Source organism: Ambystoma mexicanum, chromosome 6p (assembly GCF_040938575.1).
Source record: "Ambystoma mexicanum isolate Mex_15411 chromosome 6p, UKY_AmexF1_1, whole genome shotgun sequence".
Classification (NCBI taxonomy): domain Eukaryota; kingdom Metazoa; phylum Chordata; class Amphibia; order Caudata; family Ambystomatidae; genus Ambystoma; species Ambystoma mexicanum.
Window position 1 is genome coordinate 424,566,029 of NC_090935.1, and position 15,161 is coordinate 424,581,189.

The window sequence follows — 15,161 nt, forward strand, 5'->3', positions numbered from 1 at the left end:
GGGACTGGGTGACCTCCAAAAAGAACACCAGAACTTGTTAGAGCACACCAGGAGGGTGGAGGATGCTCTAGCAAGAAAGGAGCAGGCCAATAGGGACACAGCTCAGGAGGTAACCCTCCTGCAGCAAAGACTGGCCCGGTGCTCCAGGACCAATCAGGAAACACAGAGAGAGAATGAAGCTCTCTGCCAGCACAATGATAGGCTCCAACAGCAGGTAGCGATGCAGGAGAGACTGATAGAGTCGAGTAAGGCCTTAACTGAGGAACTGAAGGCACAAATGCAGGCTCTTGCATTGCAACAGGGAGCAGGGGCGGATAGAGATGAGGTTCGCTGGGAAATGGAAACTCCGGAGCATAACCTCAGGAGCCCTAGTACCAGAGGCCCTCATACCTCTCAGTCCCTGGACTCTGCCACCCCAGTGTCCCCTGGCGCACATGAGCACAGGGCCACAGGGATGGCAGATTACTATCCAGCCAGAAGCATGGGGCTCATAGGCCAGTACCATCCAGGAATGGAGGGGCGGGCATCCGGGTATGGGCACCCAAGCATGGTGCAATTCAGTGGGGAACCCCGGGAGAATAGGCCCATTAAGGGCATCCTGAAAACCTCTGCCCAGTTAGGTCAGTGGGGGGGGTACCCAGCAAATCCTGGCAGCAAGGAGGAATCTGAAGACTCCTCTGAACTGCGCAGGACACAGGAGACCAGGTCCCCACATTCTGCCAGCCATTCCCAGGCTCGCAGAATCCGGGAAAACCTGGAAGAACAGACGGGAACCTCTGGGAGCAGTGCCCCTGAGTCCGAGGATGAATGGACAAGGGTTACCCGAACCAAAAAGGCCAATAGGGCAAAAAGGGCCTTGCTTAAGGACCCCTTAAAGCAGATTAAGGCGATCAGGAGCGTCATCACGCCTTACCATAAGAACGCTAAGTATTCTGTTTGGGAGCACTTAGAGTTGTTTGAACAAATGATGGAGACTTTCCATTTGAAGGACAGCCAAAGCTGTATTCAATATGTAAAGTGGACCTTCTCCCCGGAATACTCCAGTTTCTTTGCGGGGCTGGAGGACCAAAATCATTCAAGATGGTCCACCTATAAGGCGGCCATCTTGAAACATTTTTCTGTTCACAGAAATCCTCAAGAGGCTCGCAAGGCAGCCTACAATTTGCAATGTGGGGAGGATCAGGCCCCACAAGAATTTGTGTAGGAGTTAAAGCGTGCTTTTGCGCAGACCACCAGAAGGGTGCGCACAGACAGTCGAGAATTCGTTAATACATTTTTTCATGCCTTGCCCAAATACATCATGACCCAGCTCGTGAGGGATTTTCACGAGAAACGATCCTTAGACTGGGTCATTGAACAGGCTACCCGGATCTATGAGGTGCAGAAACCGGTAGATAGCAAAAGTAATGCCCAGAAAAACCCCAAAGCCAACAGCACCCCTGCTGCTGCCAAGGTGGCAGAGGTAAAGGTCACCCCCGTTTTGGATTTGGAGATGGGGGGGCCTAAAAACCTACCTGCACCTAATAATGCTAGGCCCAGAAGGTCCTCGGGCCAGTCACAGACAGGGAGCCAGGGAGGCAGCCCCACAAATGGGGTCCCTCGCTCTCCTGATTATGTAAGTCCCCGTTACAAGGGAAATCGACCCATCCTGGGTTATGTGTGGACTCCTCCAGCCCAAGGGGGGGGATCCAGCCAAGCACCTAACCCAGGGAACTTCCCTCCAAACTTCCCACAGGAGGGCAGACATTCTCTAAACCCTGGGCAGAACTTTTTCCCCAGATATCCACCCGACTTTCAGCCCCAAAACCATCCATCCTTCTTTCCCCAATTCCCTGAGCCCAGACCACTGAATCCGGGAGAGGGGAGGCCAAGGGTGGAGGGGTACCCAAATCTTCCCAACCAGGGGTACTACCAGAGGAGGGACAGCTACCCTTCCCGGGATCAGCCCAGGGGAGAAAACAGGGCCCCGTATCAGCCTGAGCGGGTTTCCCAGTTAGAGCGCCAGGTTCAAAACATGGCGCGGGATATGGGTCACATACTGAGGGCTCAGCAGAACCCTCAGATGGGCGTGCCGGCGCAGAACGCACCCAACTCTGGACCTGGTGCTCCAGAACAATGACGGGGGCAGCACCCCGATAACTCACCGGTTCCCAGGGAGGAGGCACAAAGGGAAGGGGGGTGTAAAGCCTTGGAGGAAGCTTCCTTCCTCACTTGTAAACAGCCCCTGGAAACCCAGGAACCGGAAACAAAATCTCTGGCCCCTGAAAGTCTGCCTCCTAAGGAGCAGAGGGGGGGTAGGAGAAACAAAAGACCCAAACAGACTCAGTTTGAGGAGGAGGTACAGATCTTCCAATTTGAGGGAGAGGGATCCTCAGAGGATCCTGAGAAAAGGATCTTCTCCTTCAGAGAGGGGGGAACTCCTCCCAAAGAAAAATGGGTCCCTAGGAATGCAAATCCAGACTGGGTAGATGTGGAGACTGAGCTACCGCCGCCCACCATCTCATCCCAGAACCAACAGCAAGAAAATCCCCGGGTTCAAACCCATACTGGGGACTGCCTCCAAAAAGGGGGGGCGGCCCAGAACTGGAACCAGGGGAACCCACAATGGCTCTGATCTCCAGTTGCCAACTTTTTCTTTCAGATTCCCAAGACTCTCCACAGAATTCTGCCCAAATCTCTTCGCTAGCGATGTCCAAAACCAGAAAGTTAGCCCACCAGTTGTCCAAAAATGTGCATTATCTGTGCCCCCTTGAGGAGAAGGAGGGAAGATATTATGCCCCGGTACAAGTACAGGGGCAGGGTACAATCTCGGCACTGGTGGACACTGGATCTCAAGCTACCCTTCTGTCCAGAAGGGCCTTTGATGAACTGAATGCAGGAAGGGGAGAGAATTACCAAATTCCTCTCACCTCTCTTCCTGGACAACTCCAGAACTTTGACGGGAAGGAAATTCCTGTCGAGGGGACGGCAGATTTGGACATTAAAATTGGGCGACACAAGCTGAAACACCCGGTCATACTTGTGACCCCAGAGGGCACCCCTTGTTTACTAGGGAATGACCTCCTGAGAAGGTTGTCACCCCTAATAGATTGCGTAAACAAGGTCCTCTGGACCCAGACTAGCCGACCAATAAAATTAAAACAGAGTGTCAACCATGTTAGTTTAAACGGCACCTGCCACATGGTTGAACAAAAATCTGACCAAGTAGAATTTCACTTCCAGAACAACCAGATTCCAGACGTGACAGTAATAGCAGTAGGACAACAGACTGGTGATGGGGGGTCCTCTCTGTTTCTGAAAATCAACCTTCCTTCCAGTTTAAGGTGGTATTCCACGCTGGAAGGAAACACTCTGAAATTCTATACTAATCCACAATCAGAAACTCCCACTCCTATAGTCCAGAAAGATGTGAAATCAGCTCAGAGCCTGGCTGAGATTCAGCAAATTGGAGAGCAGTTGTTCATCCCTGTTCAGTTAAATGAGGGGAAGGACTCTGTTCTCGCTCGAGTGTGTGTGAACAACGGTAAGAGCTTCATCAGCGAAGCCATGTTTCGCCAACTCCCAAAAGATCCAGCCATTCCCACCTTCAAACTGATAGACAAGTGGGAAATGGACCTGGAAGCACCCAATTCAAAACATCTCCTGCCAAGCAGGTGTATGCTCAAAATCTCCATTGGCAACAAGAGCATAGTCCATAATTGTTGGGTCGTGCGAGACGTCACTGCCGCCTTTTACTTAGGCAGTGACATTCTCAATCGCTTTGCCATTAGTTTGGACCTAATAAACTTCAAAGCTTGGTCCCGATTAGCGGATAATCCCATGGGCTTTGATGATCCAGAAAAAGCATTTAGGTCAGCTCAATTGCTACCGTATGCAGTTGAAATTCAGGTTAAAGAGGAAGTCACCATCCCAGAAAGGACCCGACAATTCTCCCTGGAAGTGAAAGTTAAAAGGGGACAAGAGTTGAAAAACCCTGATGCTTACATACATCTAAATGCTTCTCTCCAACAGCAAGGGTTGGGGGTAAACCCAACTCCATTAGTCAACATAGAACATGACACCATTCTAATAGAGGTGGATAACAGCGACTTAAAGAGTATTACTCTAGCCGCAGGCACCATTATTGGAATGGCGGTTGATGACCGACATTTCTCCATTGATCTTGTAAATGAACTGTTAGGGCCAATCCCCAAGGACTGCGTTGACAGTGACAGTGATGACAATACAACACCAGACAGGATTTTTACCCGGCATGGGGGGAACTTCCTGGTGTACACTTCCTGCCCCTATGGTAAGGAAGATGTGACGTGTGACTTCAGGAGGGATGAGGTGATTTTCCAGGTACATGAGGGCTGCCTTTCCCACCTGAAGCCTCCGGTCCAAATCAGCACTCTGACCAGGGACTTCTCCACCCAGCTGGAGGAGGCCGCGGAGATAGCCAAACCAGAAGTCTTTCCAGGCTTCAGGCAGATGGTGGAAGAGAGAGTCAACCTAGCTGACGCCTGTGTGACTCTGGAACAAAAGCAAAAGTTGAAACAAGTTTTCTTGGATTTCCAAGATCTCTTTGCGGTAGACTCATATGACTGTGGTCGCACTGACATCCACACAACAACAATCCCCACGGACCCTGGCATGACTCCAGTGTTTGTGAAGCAATATCGCTTGCCTCTCGCATCAATGGAGTCCCTTACTGAAATAATTAAGAACCTTGAGTCCCGGGGAATAATCCGTCCAGTCCACAGCACCTTCAATAATCCGGTGCTGGGAATATTGAAGCCGAACGGCCAGTGGAGACTCTGCGCCGACCTCAGGGAGCTCAACAAACGGGTCCATACTTCCCGATGGCCTCTGCCCTACATTGACCAAGGGCTGGCCCAGATTCAGGGGTCACAGGTATTCACTGCAATAGACCTGACCAATGGATACTGGACCGTGCCTGTCAGTAGGGAGGACCAATACAAACTGGCTTTTACCTTTGGGGGCCAGCAGTACACATGGACCCGGACTCCCTTCGGATACCTCAACTCCGGTAATGAGTTCAATATTTTCCTACATAAGGCCATGCCCGACCTGGGTGCGAGGGGTAACCTGGCTTATGTAGATGATGTCCTCATCAAAAGCTCAACTGTTGAGGAACACATAGCGGAGATCCGTTATGTTCTAACACAGTTGAGGGCCGCCGGAGCAAAACTTTCCTTTCAGAAAGCACAGTGGTGTAGAACCCGTGTTAATTTCTTGGGGCATGAGATTACTCCTCAGGGCCTCTGTCCCCAGGAAAAGAAAGTGGAAGCACTTCAGAAACTGAAAGACCCCACAACTCTGCGGGAACTAAGGAGCCTCCTTGGACTGACTAATTACAGCAGAAAGTTCATTGAGGGCTACGCAGAGATCACCAGACCCCTGATTCATCTCCTGAAGGGGGGGGTCAAGTGGGAATGGGGTCCAGAACAAGCCGAGGCAGTAAAACAACTCAAAAGAAGCCTCTCACAAGCGCCTTGCCTAGCTTACCCTGTCAGAAACAAGGAGTTCTTCCTGGAGACGGGGTTCTCTAATACGTGCTTGACGGCAGTATTATATCAAAAGCATGACAAGGTCAATAAAGTAATCTCCTATGCGAGCAAAACTTTATCCTCTGTGGAGGAAAAATTCAACGATTGTGAGAAGGCACTCCTGGCAACGGTGTGGGCATTGAAGAATTACCGCCCTTTTATCCAGGGGGAACACATTATAGTGGAGACTCCACACCAGCCTCTGCAATATCTCCAAAGTGACAGAATCCGGGCCGGAAATGTGAGTAATTCCCGAATTACTTCCTGGATTCTGTCAATGCAAGGCTTTCCTGTGGAGGTCAGATATGGCCAAAACAAGAAGAGTCCCCTCGCGCAAGGTCTGGCTGACTTGCATGATTGTGCCAGAGAAAACTGTCTCGAGGACGAAAGTCTAAAAATAAAGGACAACATGGAGGCATACCTTAATTCCCCCCACAAAGTCTTTGAAGAAGACAAGTGTGAGGGAATGCCCACTGTCTATGTGGATGGATGCTCTTACCATGTTGACAACAACGGGGAGAAAGAACTGGTGGCCGGCGTAGGGAATGCATGGGTGAATGAGTCCCCAGAACCCTCCGCTGGATACAAAATTGGTCCCCGAAGTAGTCAGGTGGCAGAATTGATGGCTGTGCATCAGGCCATCCTCACTGCTGTCCAGCATCAACTCCACGAACTGGTCATAATCACAGATTCGGATTATGTACGGAACGGGTTCGTGGAGCACCTGGTTAATTGGAAAACCAGAGGCATGTTATGTGCTAACAACAAACCCTTGAAACATGGGAAGTTGATCCAAAACATTGATGATCTGGTCATATTGAATGAGATGACCATCTATTGGAAAAAGATCAAGGGTCATTCCAAAGTAGAGGGACCAGACAAAACTGGAAATGACTTAGCTGATCAGCTGGCCAAAACCAGAGCCATCCAAGGGGATCTAATTGAGATTGAGTCCCTGTTGGGGGAAATCCAGGTCACTGCCATCACTAGGTCCCAGACAAATGCTCACAACGACCTTTCAATTGCACAATGGAGTAAGGAGACCCCTGATGCTGATTTGATTACTGCTCAGAAGGGGGATCCAATTATTGGTAAATTTTACCAGCACCTTGAGGACCCTGAGAACTTTCCCCTGACGGATACCGATTACATTGGGAAAGAGGACCTAAGAGTGTTGATGAAATGTCCAAAAATGTTCCGAATCCAAGACGGTTTGTTGGTAAGGAAATCCAAAGCTGGCCACGATCAGTGGGTGGTTCCTACCTCATTCCGAAGCCTGATGTTAAGTCACGCCCATGATGCGGCCACCGCCGGTCATAGGGGGTTTCACACAACATTGGAAATCTTAAGAGAGGTTGCATACTGGCCACACATGGGGCAGGACCTCGACCAATACTTGAAGGGGTGTCTTGTGTGTGCACAATTTCAGCCATCATCCCTTACGCATCGGGCGCCTTTACAAAAGAGGGGAATGACACTGCCATGGTCAGATTTACAAATCGACTTTGTAGGCCCTGTGATTCGCTCGGCTAGGGGGAATAAGTACATGTTGACTGTGACATGCTTGTTTACCAAGTGGGTGGAATGTCTCCCAGCCCCAAACTGCAAGGCAGAAACTGCAGCTGCCTTGATGATTAACCACATCTTTTCCCGTTTTGGTCTACCTCAAAGGATTGAGTCAGACAGAGGTAGCCACTTCACCAGTGAAGTAATGACAAAGATGTGGGAGATACTGGGGGTCAAAAGGAAGTTGCATATTGCTTATCGGCCAGCTTCTTCTGGGGCAGTAGAGAGATATAACCGAACCATTGTGAGCATATTAAAGAAGTTTGTGGCAGATTCTGGGCCAAGTTGGGATATCCGATTACCTCTGGTCCTAATGGCTATCAGATCTACCCCTTCATCTGCAACCAAAATGTCACCATTTGAGTTGATGACTGGGCGCAAGATGGTGCTTCCTCAGCATTTGCTCTATAGGACCCAAGAGCAGACACTGATAAATGCCTCCACTACTCATGAGTATGTGGAGAATTTAAGGAAACACCTCCAACATGCTTTTGCTTATGCTCAGCGGAATCTAGAAAGATCAGCTGATAGCATGAAGACCCACTATGACCTGAAAACTTCCAGGAAGGAATATCAGGTGGGGGACCGGGTCTATCTATACAACTTCCAAAGGAACCAGGCCAAGCAGCGCACATTTTTGCCTACATGGAAGGGACCATTCGAGATCATAGACAAAATCTCCCCTGTGGCCTACAAAATCCACATCCCCAAAGGTCCTTTGGCAGAGGGAGAAGACAAGTGGGTCCACATAAACCAGTTGAAATGTTGCCATCCCAGGCACACTCTGCAACAACTGGAGGAATCCTCTGGAATCCTAGCGGGTACTGTCTCAGACTAATTCAGTTCCAATCATAAAACATACCACATCTAGTCTCTAAAATATTGTGATTTGCATGAAACTGTCTCTTAGTTATACTGTTTTTTTTTCAAAATAAGAATGTAATGTTTCGTTATGATGAAATGCATATGCTGCCCCACTATCTCAACAGTGGTGGAAAAACGTCTATGAGTAGGTATTGCCGCTCTTCCTTTGTCGTCCTAGGAGAAAGAAAACCTGGAGACGGGCCAAGGAGGGCGATCCGGAGACCAGGAACGAAGATCCAATGGGCCCAGTGGACCGCCCAATACTCCCATCAGGACTGGCGAGGAGAACCGATCGATCAGTACCGGATGGAGAAGAAGATGCTGAACTGTGCCATCTACAGAAGAGGAAGAAGATTATGCGGACAGACCGGTGCGTGGGTCAAAACCCTTGGGCACGCGACTCCCCATCGACTCAAATTCAAAGTGCAGTCGCGTGGGGTGGCTTGTTGGGTGTCTTGACCCACGTGCAAGTAATCATGCTGCAACATTTGGTGCTGTTGGCTTAGAAAAGTCAAGATGGCGGAAAACCCACATGTGCGCCAAAATCCAGGAAAGCTGCGCAGTTTGTGCGCACACCGAAATGGTTGCCTCACTTGCCACCCACCAGTGCGAGAATGAAAGGCCGGGTTGCCAAAGGAAAAACAGTAGCACCGGTTAGCTTCAAAGCGCTTTAAAACCACCATTGGACTACCCGCACAGTAGTCTGAAACCATTGGGAATGGCAATGCTGATTGCCAAATGCAACCTAGAATGGTGGGGAATTCATTTCTTAAATCTCAAAAATGGGTGCAGTACCAGTACTCACCACTATCCAAAAGCCGGCATTTTAAAACCACACCCCTTTGGAGCCAGAACATAACTTTAAAAAGATGGATCATTCATAGAGCGGACATGTGAAAATTTTATAAATGATACCATAATTCTTGTGATTTTTCTGCCCACAGTTTAAGAGGTTTTTAGAACCGGTGGTATGTTCAGGGGGGTTTTAGCGGAAAAGTGGATATTACTCTAAATGTATGCATGTTAAAAATCTGAAACTTCATCAGTTAATGTCCATACTCCCTGCACACATGTATGTAAAGTTGGGTCAATGTCAGAAATTGAAAAATCAGTTAAAAAGTCAATTATGTGCCATTTCTGAATGCAAGCTCTTAGAAACAGCAGATTTGGACAGAGACATGGCTAAATTCAGCCACACCATGTATATGTAATTTCAAGCAACTGTGTAACTGTGAAATATGTCTTTTATTATCAAATATAGAAAGTGTGCAATCTGACAGAGGAGTGTCCTATCTGCAAGCCATAAAATGACATCCCTCTGACTCACAGTTCATTCCCCAATCAAGTGGGGAATGGAAATTTGACCAATTAGAAGCTGAGAGAGAGGTAGGGTCAGTGATGCTAGAACACACCCACATTCTAAACACATAAAAGCAGACAGACAGGACAGATAGGGACCTTCAAATCCATCTGCCGCTGGAAGCTCTGCCGGAAAAATCCATACTTTCCCTCCATCAAACCTCCAGAGAGCCAAACTAGAGACTTCAATCTATCCAGAACTAGAGACCCAGACCAGAGAACCAGAGAGAGCTGACCCAGATCACTGTGAAGTGCAGAGACCAGAGGCGAGTCTAAAATCTGACCAGATCCGTGGCGTGGCCCATTTCACTCAAGAATATAGTGTGAGTACCTAGAAAACTGTGCAGATCCAATCTCCTAGTTAAAATAATATAATTCAACCTATTTTAATCTAAGTAGAACTGTCTCCTAACTGTCACCTGTCATTTGTAAAGCTGTCACTTGTCATTTTCTAGTTGCAAGCTGCACTTGTCTTTTTGAGCTTTTAAAATTTGCAAAACCAAAAACGACCTCTATTAAATCGGTCATAACTCTGTACCCGTTTGTGCTAGAGACTTGCAGTAACTTTCATTTGAAAGCTTAGAATCTTAGCTTTGAATCGCACCAAGAACCACATTCCTACCCCTTATAGTTTTACCGCAATCGCGGAACACGCATCCGCGAATTTTGCCGCGATTTGCAAATTTCTTCACGTGTAAAAAGACAGCAGTTTTGCCTTCCATTTGCCAGAAATTCGTTTAACCTGCTAACTATCCCTGCATCATTGCTAGTGTGAGCCTGGACTAATATTAACTAGATACCACTCACCCTGAACCTCTGAAAGGGAATTAAAAGCATTTCCAGCATATTTCTCATCCATTGCTAGCACATATCAAAGCATTTGGGCCTGTGTTTTCAAAACTCCTATCTGTTTTCTGTAAGCTTGCTGGGATTGAACTGAATCACATTTGATTGCATTCCTGAGAACTGTGTGCTTCCTTCCATTTCCTTGCATTGCATCAAGGGGGGGACGGGATTGCCAGAGAAAAGTGATTACCTTGTTTGTTGAAATCATATTGAGTATTTTCTGTATTGCATTTTCATTCAACATTACATCCAGTTGAACTCTATAAAGCATTCTCTACCACATTATACTTCTGTACCTATTTACCAGTGTGCTACCTTATCCATTTCATGTCAACTCCTTATTGATTACAGAGAAGCGTGTTAGTGCCAGATTCTCCGTTGTTAATCTTTATCATATCAGATTAAGTGTGATATTCAATTATTAATTTATTATAAGGTGTGACATATATATATCTATTGTTTAAATTATCAAATAAACCTTTTAACTTGCAAAACAGAACTACTTCTTGGCTCAGTGGGGTCAGGGGGATTCCAAGAGAGGGGTGTTATATAGGGGTAGTCATCCAGAACGCATGAACTGGACATAAAGATATATCAATAAGGGTTTCCATTCAGTATCCCAGACTAGGCATTGACTTAGCTGTAGTGTTGAATTGAATCCTCTTACAAGATCCCACAATGCATCGGGTGTCCCATACTATGAATGGGTCCCGGCATATCTAGATCATTATAATCAGTGGCACACATTGTGCGTTACCATTGAGGAGTGTTCAGACATCTACCACCAAGTAGGAAGGACTGTGATGGCTAACAGTCACATATAATACACATACATTCCGTGTGACCGCATTGGTGTTTCACTCTGACACCCGTGCTTAGTGCATGTAGATCCAGTCCTCTTTCTTTACCCATTAACATAGTAGGATAATGGTGCTGTAAACAGACGGCCACTCTGATACGGAGGTGAGACGTGCATGATACCGACTCGCATTGTAAGGTGAGTTTCCACAAGATGAGGCAGTCCCCCGATCTTGCGTGACATTCCAAATATAATAGGGTGCTAACGCTGAGCTCGGCATACGAATAACTAATGGATGTCCATGCGCTTTGTGTTTCTCCTAAGACGGAGAGATCCTGAGTCAATAGGATACTGCATGCGCTGATGACTACTAATAGTACATTGTTCATGTGAGTATTACGGCCTTTTAGTCCATACCATAGTGACCCCGCAATTGGTAGCACATTACTTAGCCCCTCTGGCTTCTTTGTCTCTTCCCTCACAGGGCAATTAAGACCCTGGGGCTCCATCGGGGTGACTAATCCTCCTATCCACACAAAGGGCCTCATTAGGACCCAGGCGGTAGGGGGTTTACGGCGGCGTAAACAGCGCCGACCCTTACCGCCTGATTCCGAGGTCCCTTAGCGCCATGGAGGTTTTAACACCTGCTTCTAGCAGGTGTTAAAATCCATGGCGCTAAGGGACCTTGTTGTTAATTACGCCACCGTAATTTACGACAGCTCTCAAACATGGTGCCGAAAAAATGGGCTTCACAGTCAAAAAATGCGCAGTCTTTCAGATAGATGCGACTTGGTCCTTACAGTTTTCACATTCGTCTTGCCCACCAACTGCAAAAACAAGAGGTGGGAGGGACGTTAGGAAGATTCTTCCTTTGTTATTAATGGAAAAGATATTGTTTATCAAACAGGCATCCATCTGGTTTTACCTCTATGGGTCCGCTTTCGGATTCGGACGTGTTCCATATTTAAAATTGGTTTATCTTATAAAATGTAGATGCAAGCATTTCTCAAGATGCGGCGGCTCTTTGCTGTTCACACGCAGAGACTGGTTTGTCTTACGCGGTGCCGGGAAGGATTGTGATAGCCTTCCGTGTTTGCATATCACGTGACTATGTGTATTTGCGTCTAGTCCACGTTAGTGCTTGTTTTTTAGATCGGATGGACATCGAATTTTGGGTGGCCATTTTGGGAGAGTATCAATGCAATACATGCGCTGGACAATGTAAAAAATGACAGTCTTGAACGTATCCCCCGAAAACGGCAGTAACATGTTTTATCATTTCTTGAGATGACTTGTAAAGAAATTCATAGATTTTGTAAAGGGTTCCGCATTTCAGATTAATTGCCGCTGTTATTGTAATTTATATAGTAGTCTCCCGCTCATATGGGTGTGGCTAATGGGTATCTCCATGTTAGAGCTCCTGCATACTCCTGGTTTACTTGAAACTTATTAATCAATGTGTGTGGTAGGAAAATCTTTGTGAGCGGGCATCAACAAAGGAGAATATCCTAGCCGCAGTGCTTGAAGGTTTGTCAGGTGGCCTTAGTTGATGCACTCTTGATGTAGACTGAAATTTCAAAATGAAATTTCACCCCTTTATTAGAAAAAAATGCCCCATTCAACTGCTGAATTTAAACCATTTTTTACTGTGTCCAAATCAAAAATCCATTTCTGCTCACATTTACAAAGTGCCAAATCTCGGTCTCCTCCTCTTTTTGAGATTTGGACCATTTGGATAATAAACCAAAAGATTTCACATGGCTTGTGCTTCAAGTGTAGATAATGGGCAACCAAAGGTTTATTTGGCGTTTGGTTTCTGATTGTTCGGTGTTCACCAATTCGTGTTTTTATATGTCTTTTAGTCTTGCCGATGTAAAGGAGTTGGCATGGGCACTGGATCACATAAACAACCCATTGGGAGCTGCAGTTTGTAAATGATTTTAGTTGCCCCTTAAGGTTGACATTCTTCATATTTTTTGTTAGTGAACAGACAGAGCAATTGCCACATCTGAAGTGCCCTGTCACCGATGGGAGATCCCAGAGTGTTCTTTGTGTGTCCATTTTCTTTATTGCCTGGGGGTATTTGTGGACTAGATTATCTCTCAGGTTTTTTTGTCTTTTTTTTTAAAATTGTCTTTATTATTTTTCAGAAATCAACAATTAACAAACTTGTATCAACAGTTTCCCCCAACTCACCCTTCCCCCAACCCCCTTGTGTTTTGATTCAGGGATTATTTTATGTATTAAAAATGTCTGTGACCTTAATATTGTGGGGGCACCATTGTTCCATAAAGTCTGACTGGAGGTACTCCAGGACTCCACCCCATTCTTTGGTGAACTTGTCCTTCGTTCCTTGGATTGTGTTAGTAACTTTTTCCATTGCGAGCTGCGCCCAGACTTGAAGCCACGTGAATATCAGCGGTGTGTCTTTCTTTTTCCAATTCTGGGCTATTGTTGTCCAAGCCGCGATGAGGAGTCACACAAAGCTTTTCCATTGTGCTTTTGTGTATCTTCTTGCTGTATCATCTCTCATTCCGCACATCCAAACGCCCTCACCCAGGTGCCCCACATCTGGAAAAATCTTGCCCATTTCTTCCTTATCTTCTTCCCAGAACGGCACAACTCCCCTGCAGGCCCACCAGGTGTGTTTCCACATCCCCACCTCTCATCGCATTCCCTCCAGCAAAGGTTTGATGTTTTTGGAAACATTGGGCCTCATTACGACCCAGGCGGTAAGTTACTGCCTGGGCCGTGACTTTACCACCATGGCGTAAACTACATTTACGCCATGGTGGTAGGCGGACTTACCGCCCCATTCCGAGGTCGGCGGTAAGTCCCCAATCCCCATTTACCCTTCCCCATTCCCATTTTTGCCCCATAGGGCATAATGGGAGTGGGGAAGGCGTTAATTACGCCACCGTAAATTACGGTGGCGTAATTAACAACATGGTCCCTTAGCGCCATGGATTTTAACACCTGCTAAAAGCAGGTGTTAAATCCGCCATGGCGCTAAGGGACCTCGTACTCAGGCGGTAAGGGTCGGCGCTGTTTACGGCGCCGTAAACCCCTTACCGCCTGAGTTGTAATGAGGCCCATTGTGTGGAGTCTCTTAGGCGTGTAATGCCACTGAGTCATTATTTTAATCCACATTTCTCTTATTTGCGCTGATCTGGTCATCTTGGGGATCAAAGCCCATAGGTCCTCCCAATGTTTTCTCGTTAGTTCCACTCCCAGCGTTCTGTCCCATTTGCTCATGTATGACCATTTAATTTCTTCATCTTGTGTGTTTATGAAAGAATATAGCGTAGATATCCATTTCTTTTCCCCTGAGTTGGTTGTAATGTATTTCTCGAATGGAGTTAGGGTTCTCGTTGCTGCCTTCGTGATATCAGCGGATTTTATCCAGTGCTTAAATTGTTCATATCTATATCTATCCCATGTGGATCGTGTTGGAAGTGAAAGGCAAGATTCAAATGGTCTAATTTCCTTGTTGATAAACATTTCCCCAATTTTCGTTATGCCCGCCTCCTCCCAGCTTTCATATGTACCCTGCTCCATCCCTGGCGGAAACTGCGGGTTCCTACAAATGGGGGTGAATGGGCCTAGTGTGGTTGTCATTACACCCTTTCATGTTTGGATGTCCCACGCCTCCATCGTTGTTCTCAATATTTCGCTAATCCCTATGTTGGGGTGTCTATGCTGTTTCTGTTTCCAGAGCAGTTCCACTAGCGGGGTTCTTGCCACTGCCCTGTCTTGTGCTGCCCAGATTGGTTGTGGATCGTCGCCCAGCCACTCCCGTAGCACTTTTAACTGGGCCGCTTGGTAATATTTTTGAAAATGGGGAAGCGCCATCCCCCCTTCCCTAGTTGGCGAGGTTAAGACCGCCCTGGCTAGTCTTGGAGTTTTCCCATTCCAAACAAAGTTTGTGATTACCCTCAGGAGTGATTTGAAGAATGAGCGGCGATCCAACCGGGAGGGCCTGGAAAGAGTACAGTAGCTTTGGGAGGATAGTCTTTACCGCTTGAATCCTACCCCACCATGAGATCAACAAGGGGTTCCATCTTTCCAAGTCTCTGCGTACGCTCGTCAGGAGCTGCGGATAGTTTTTACTATATAGCTGTTCCACCCTGTGAGTAAGTGTTATTCCCAGGTATTTAATACCCTCCGCTGCTATCTTG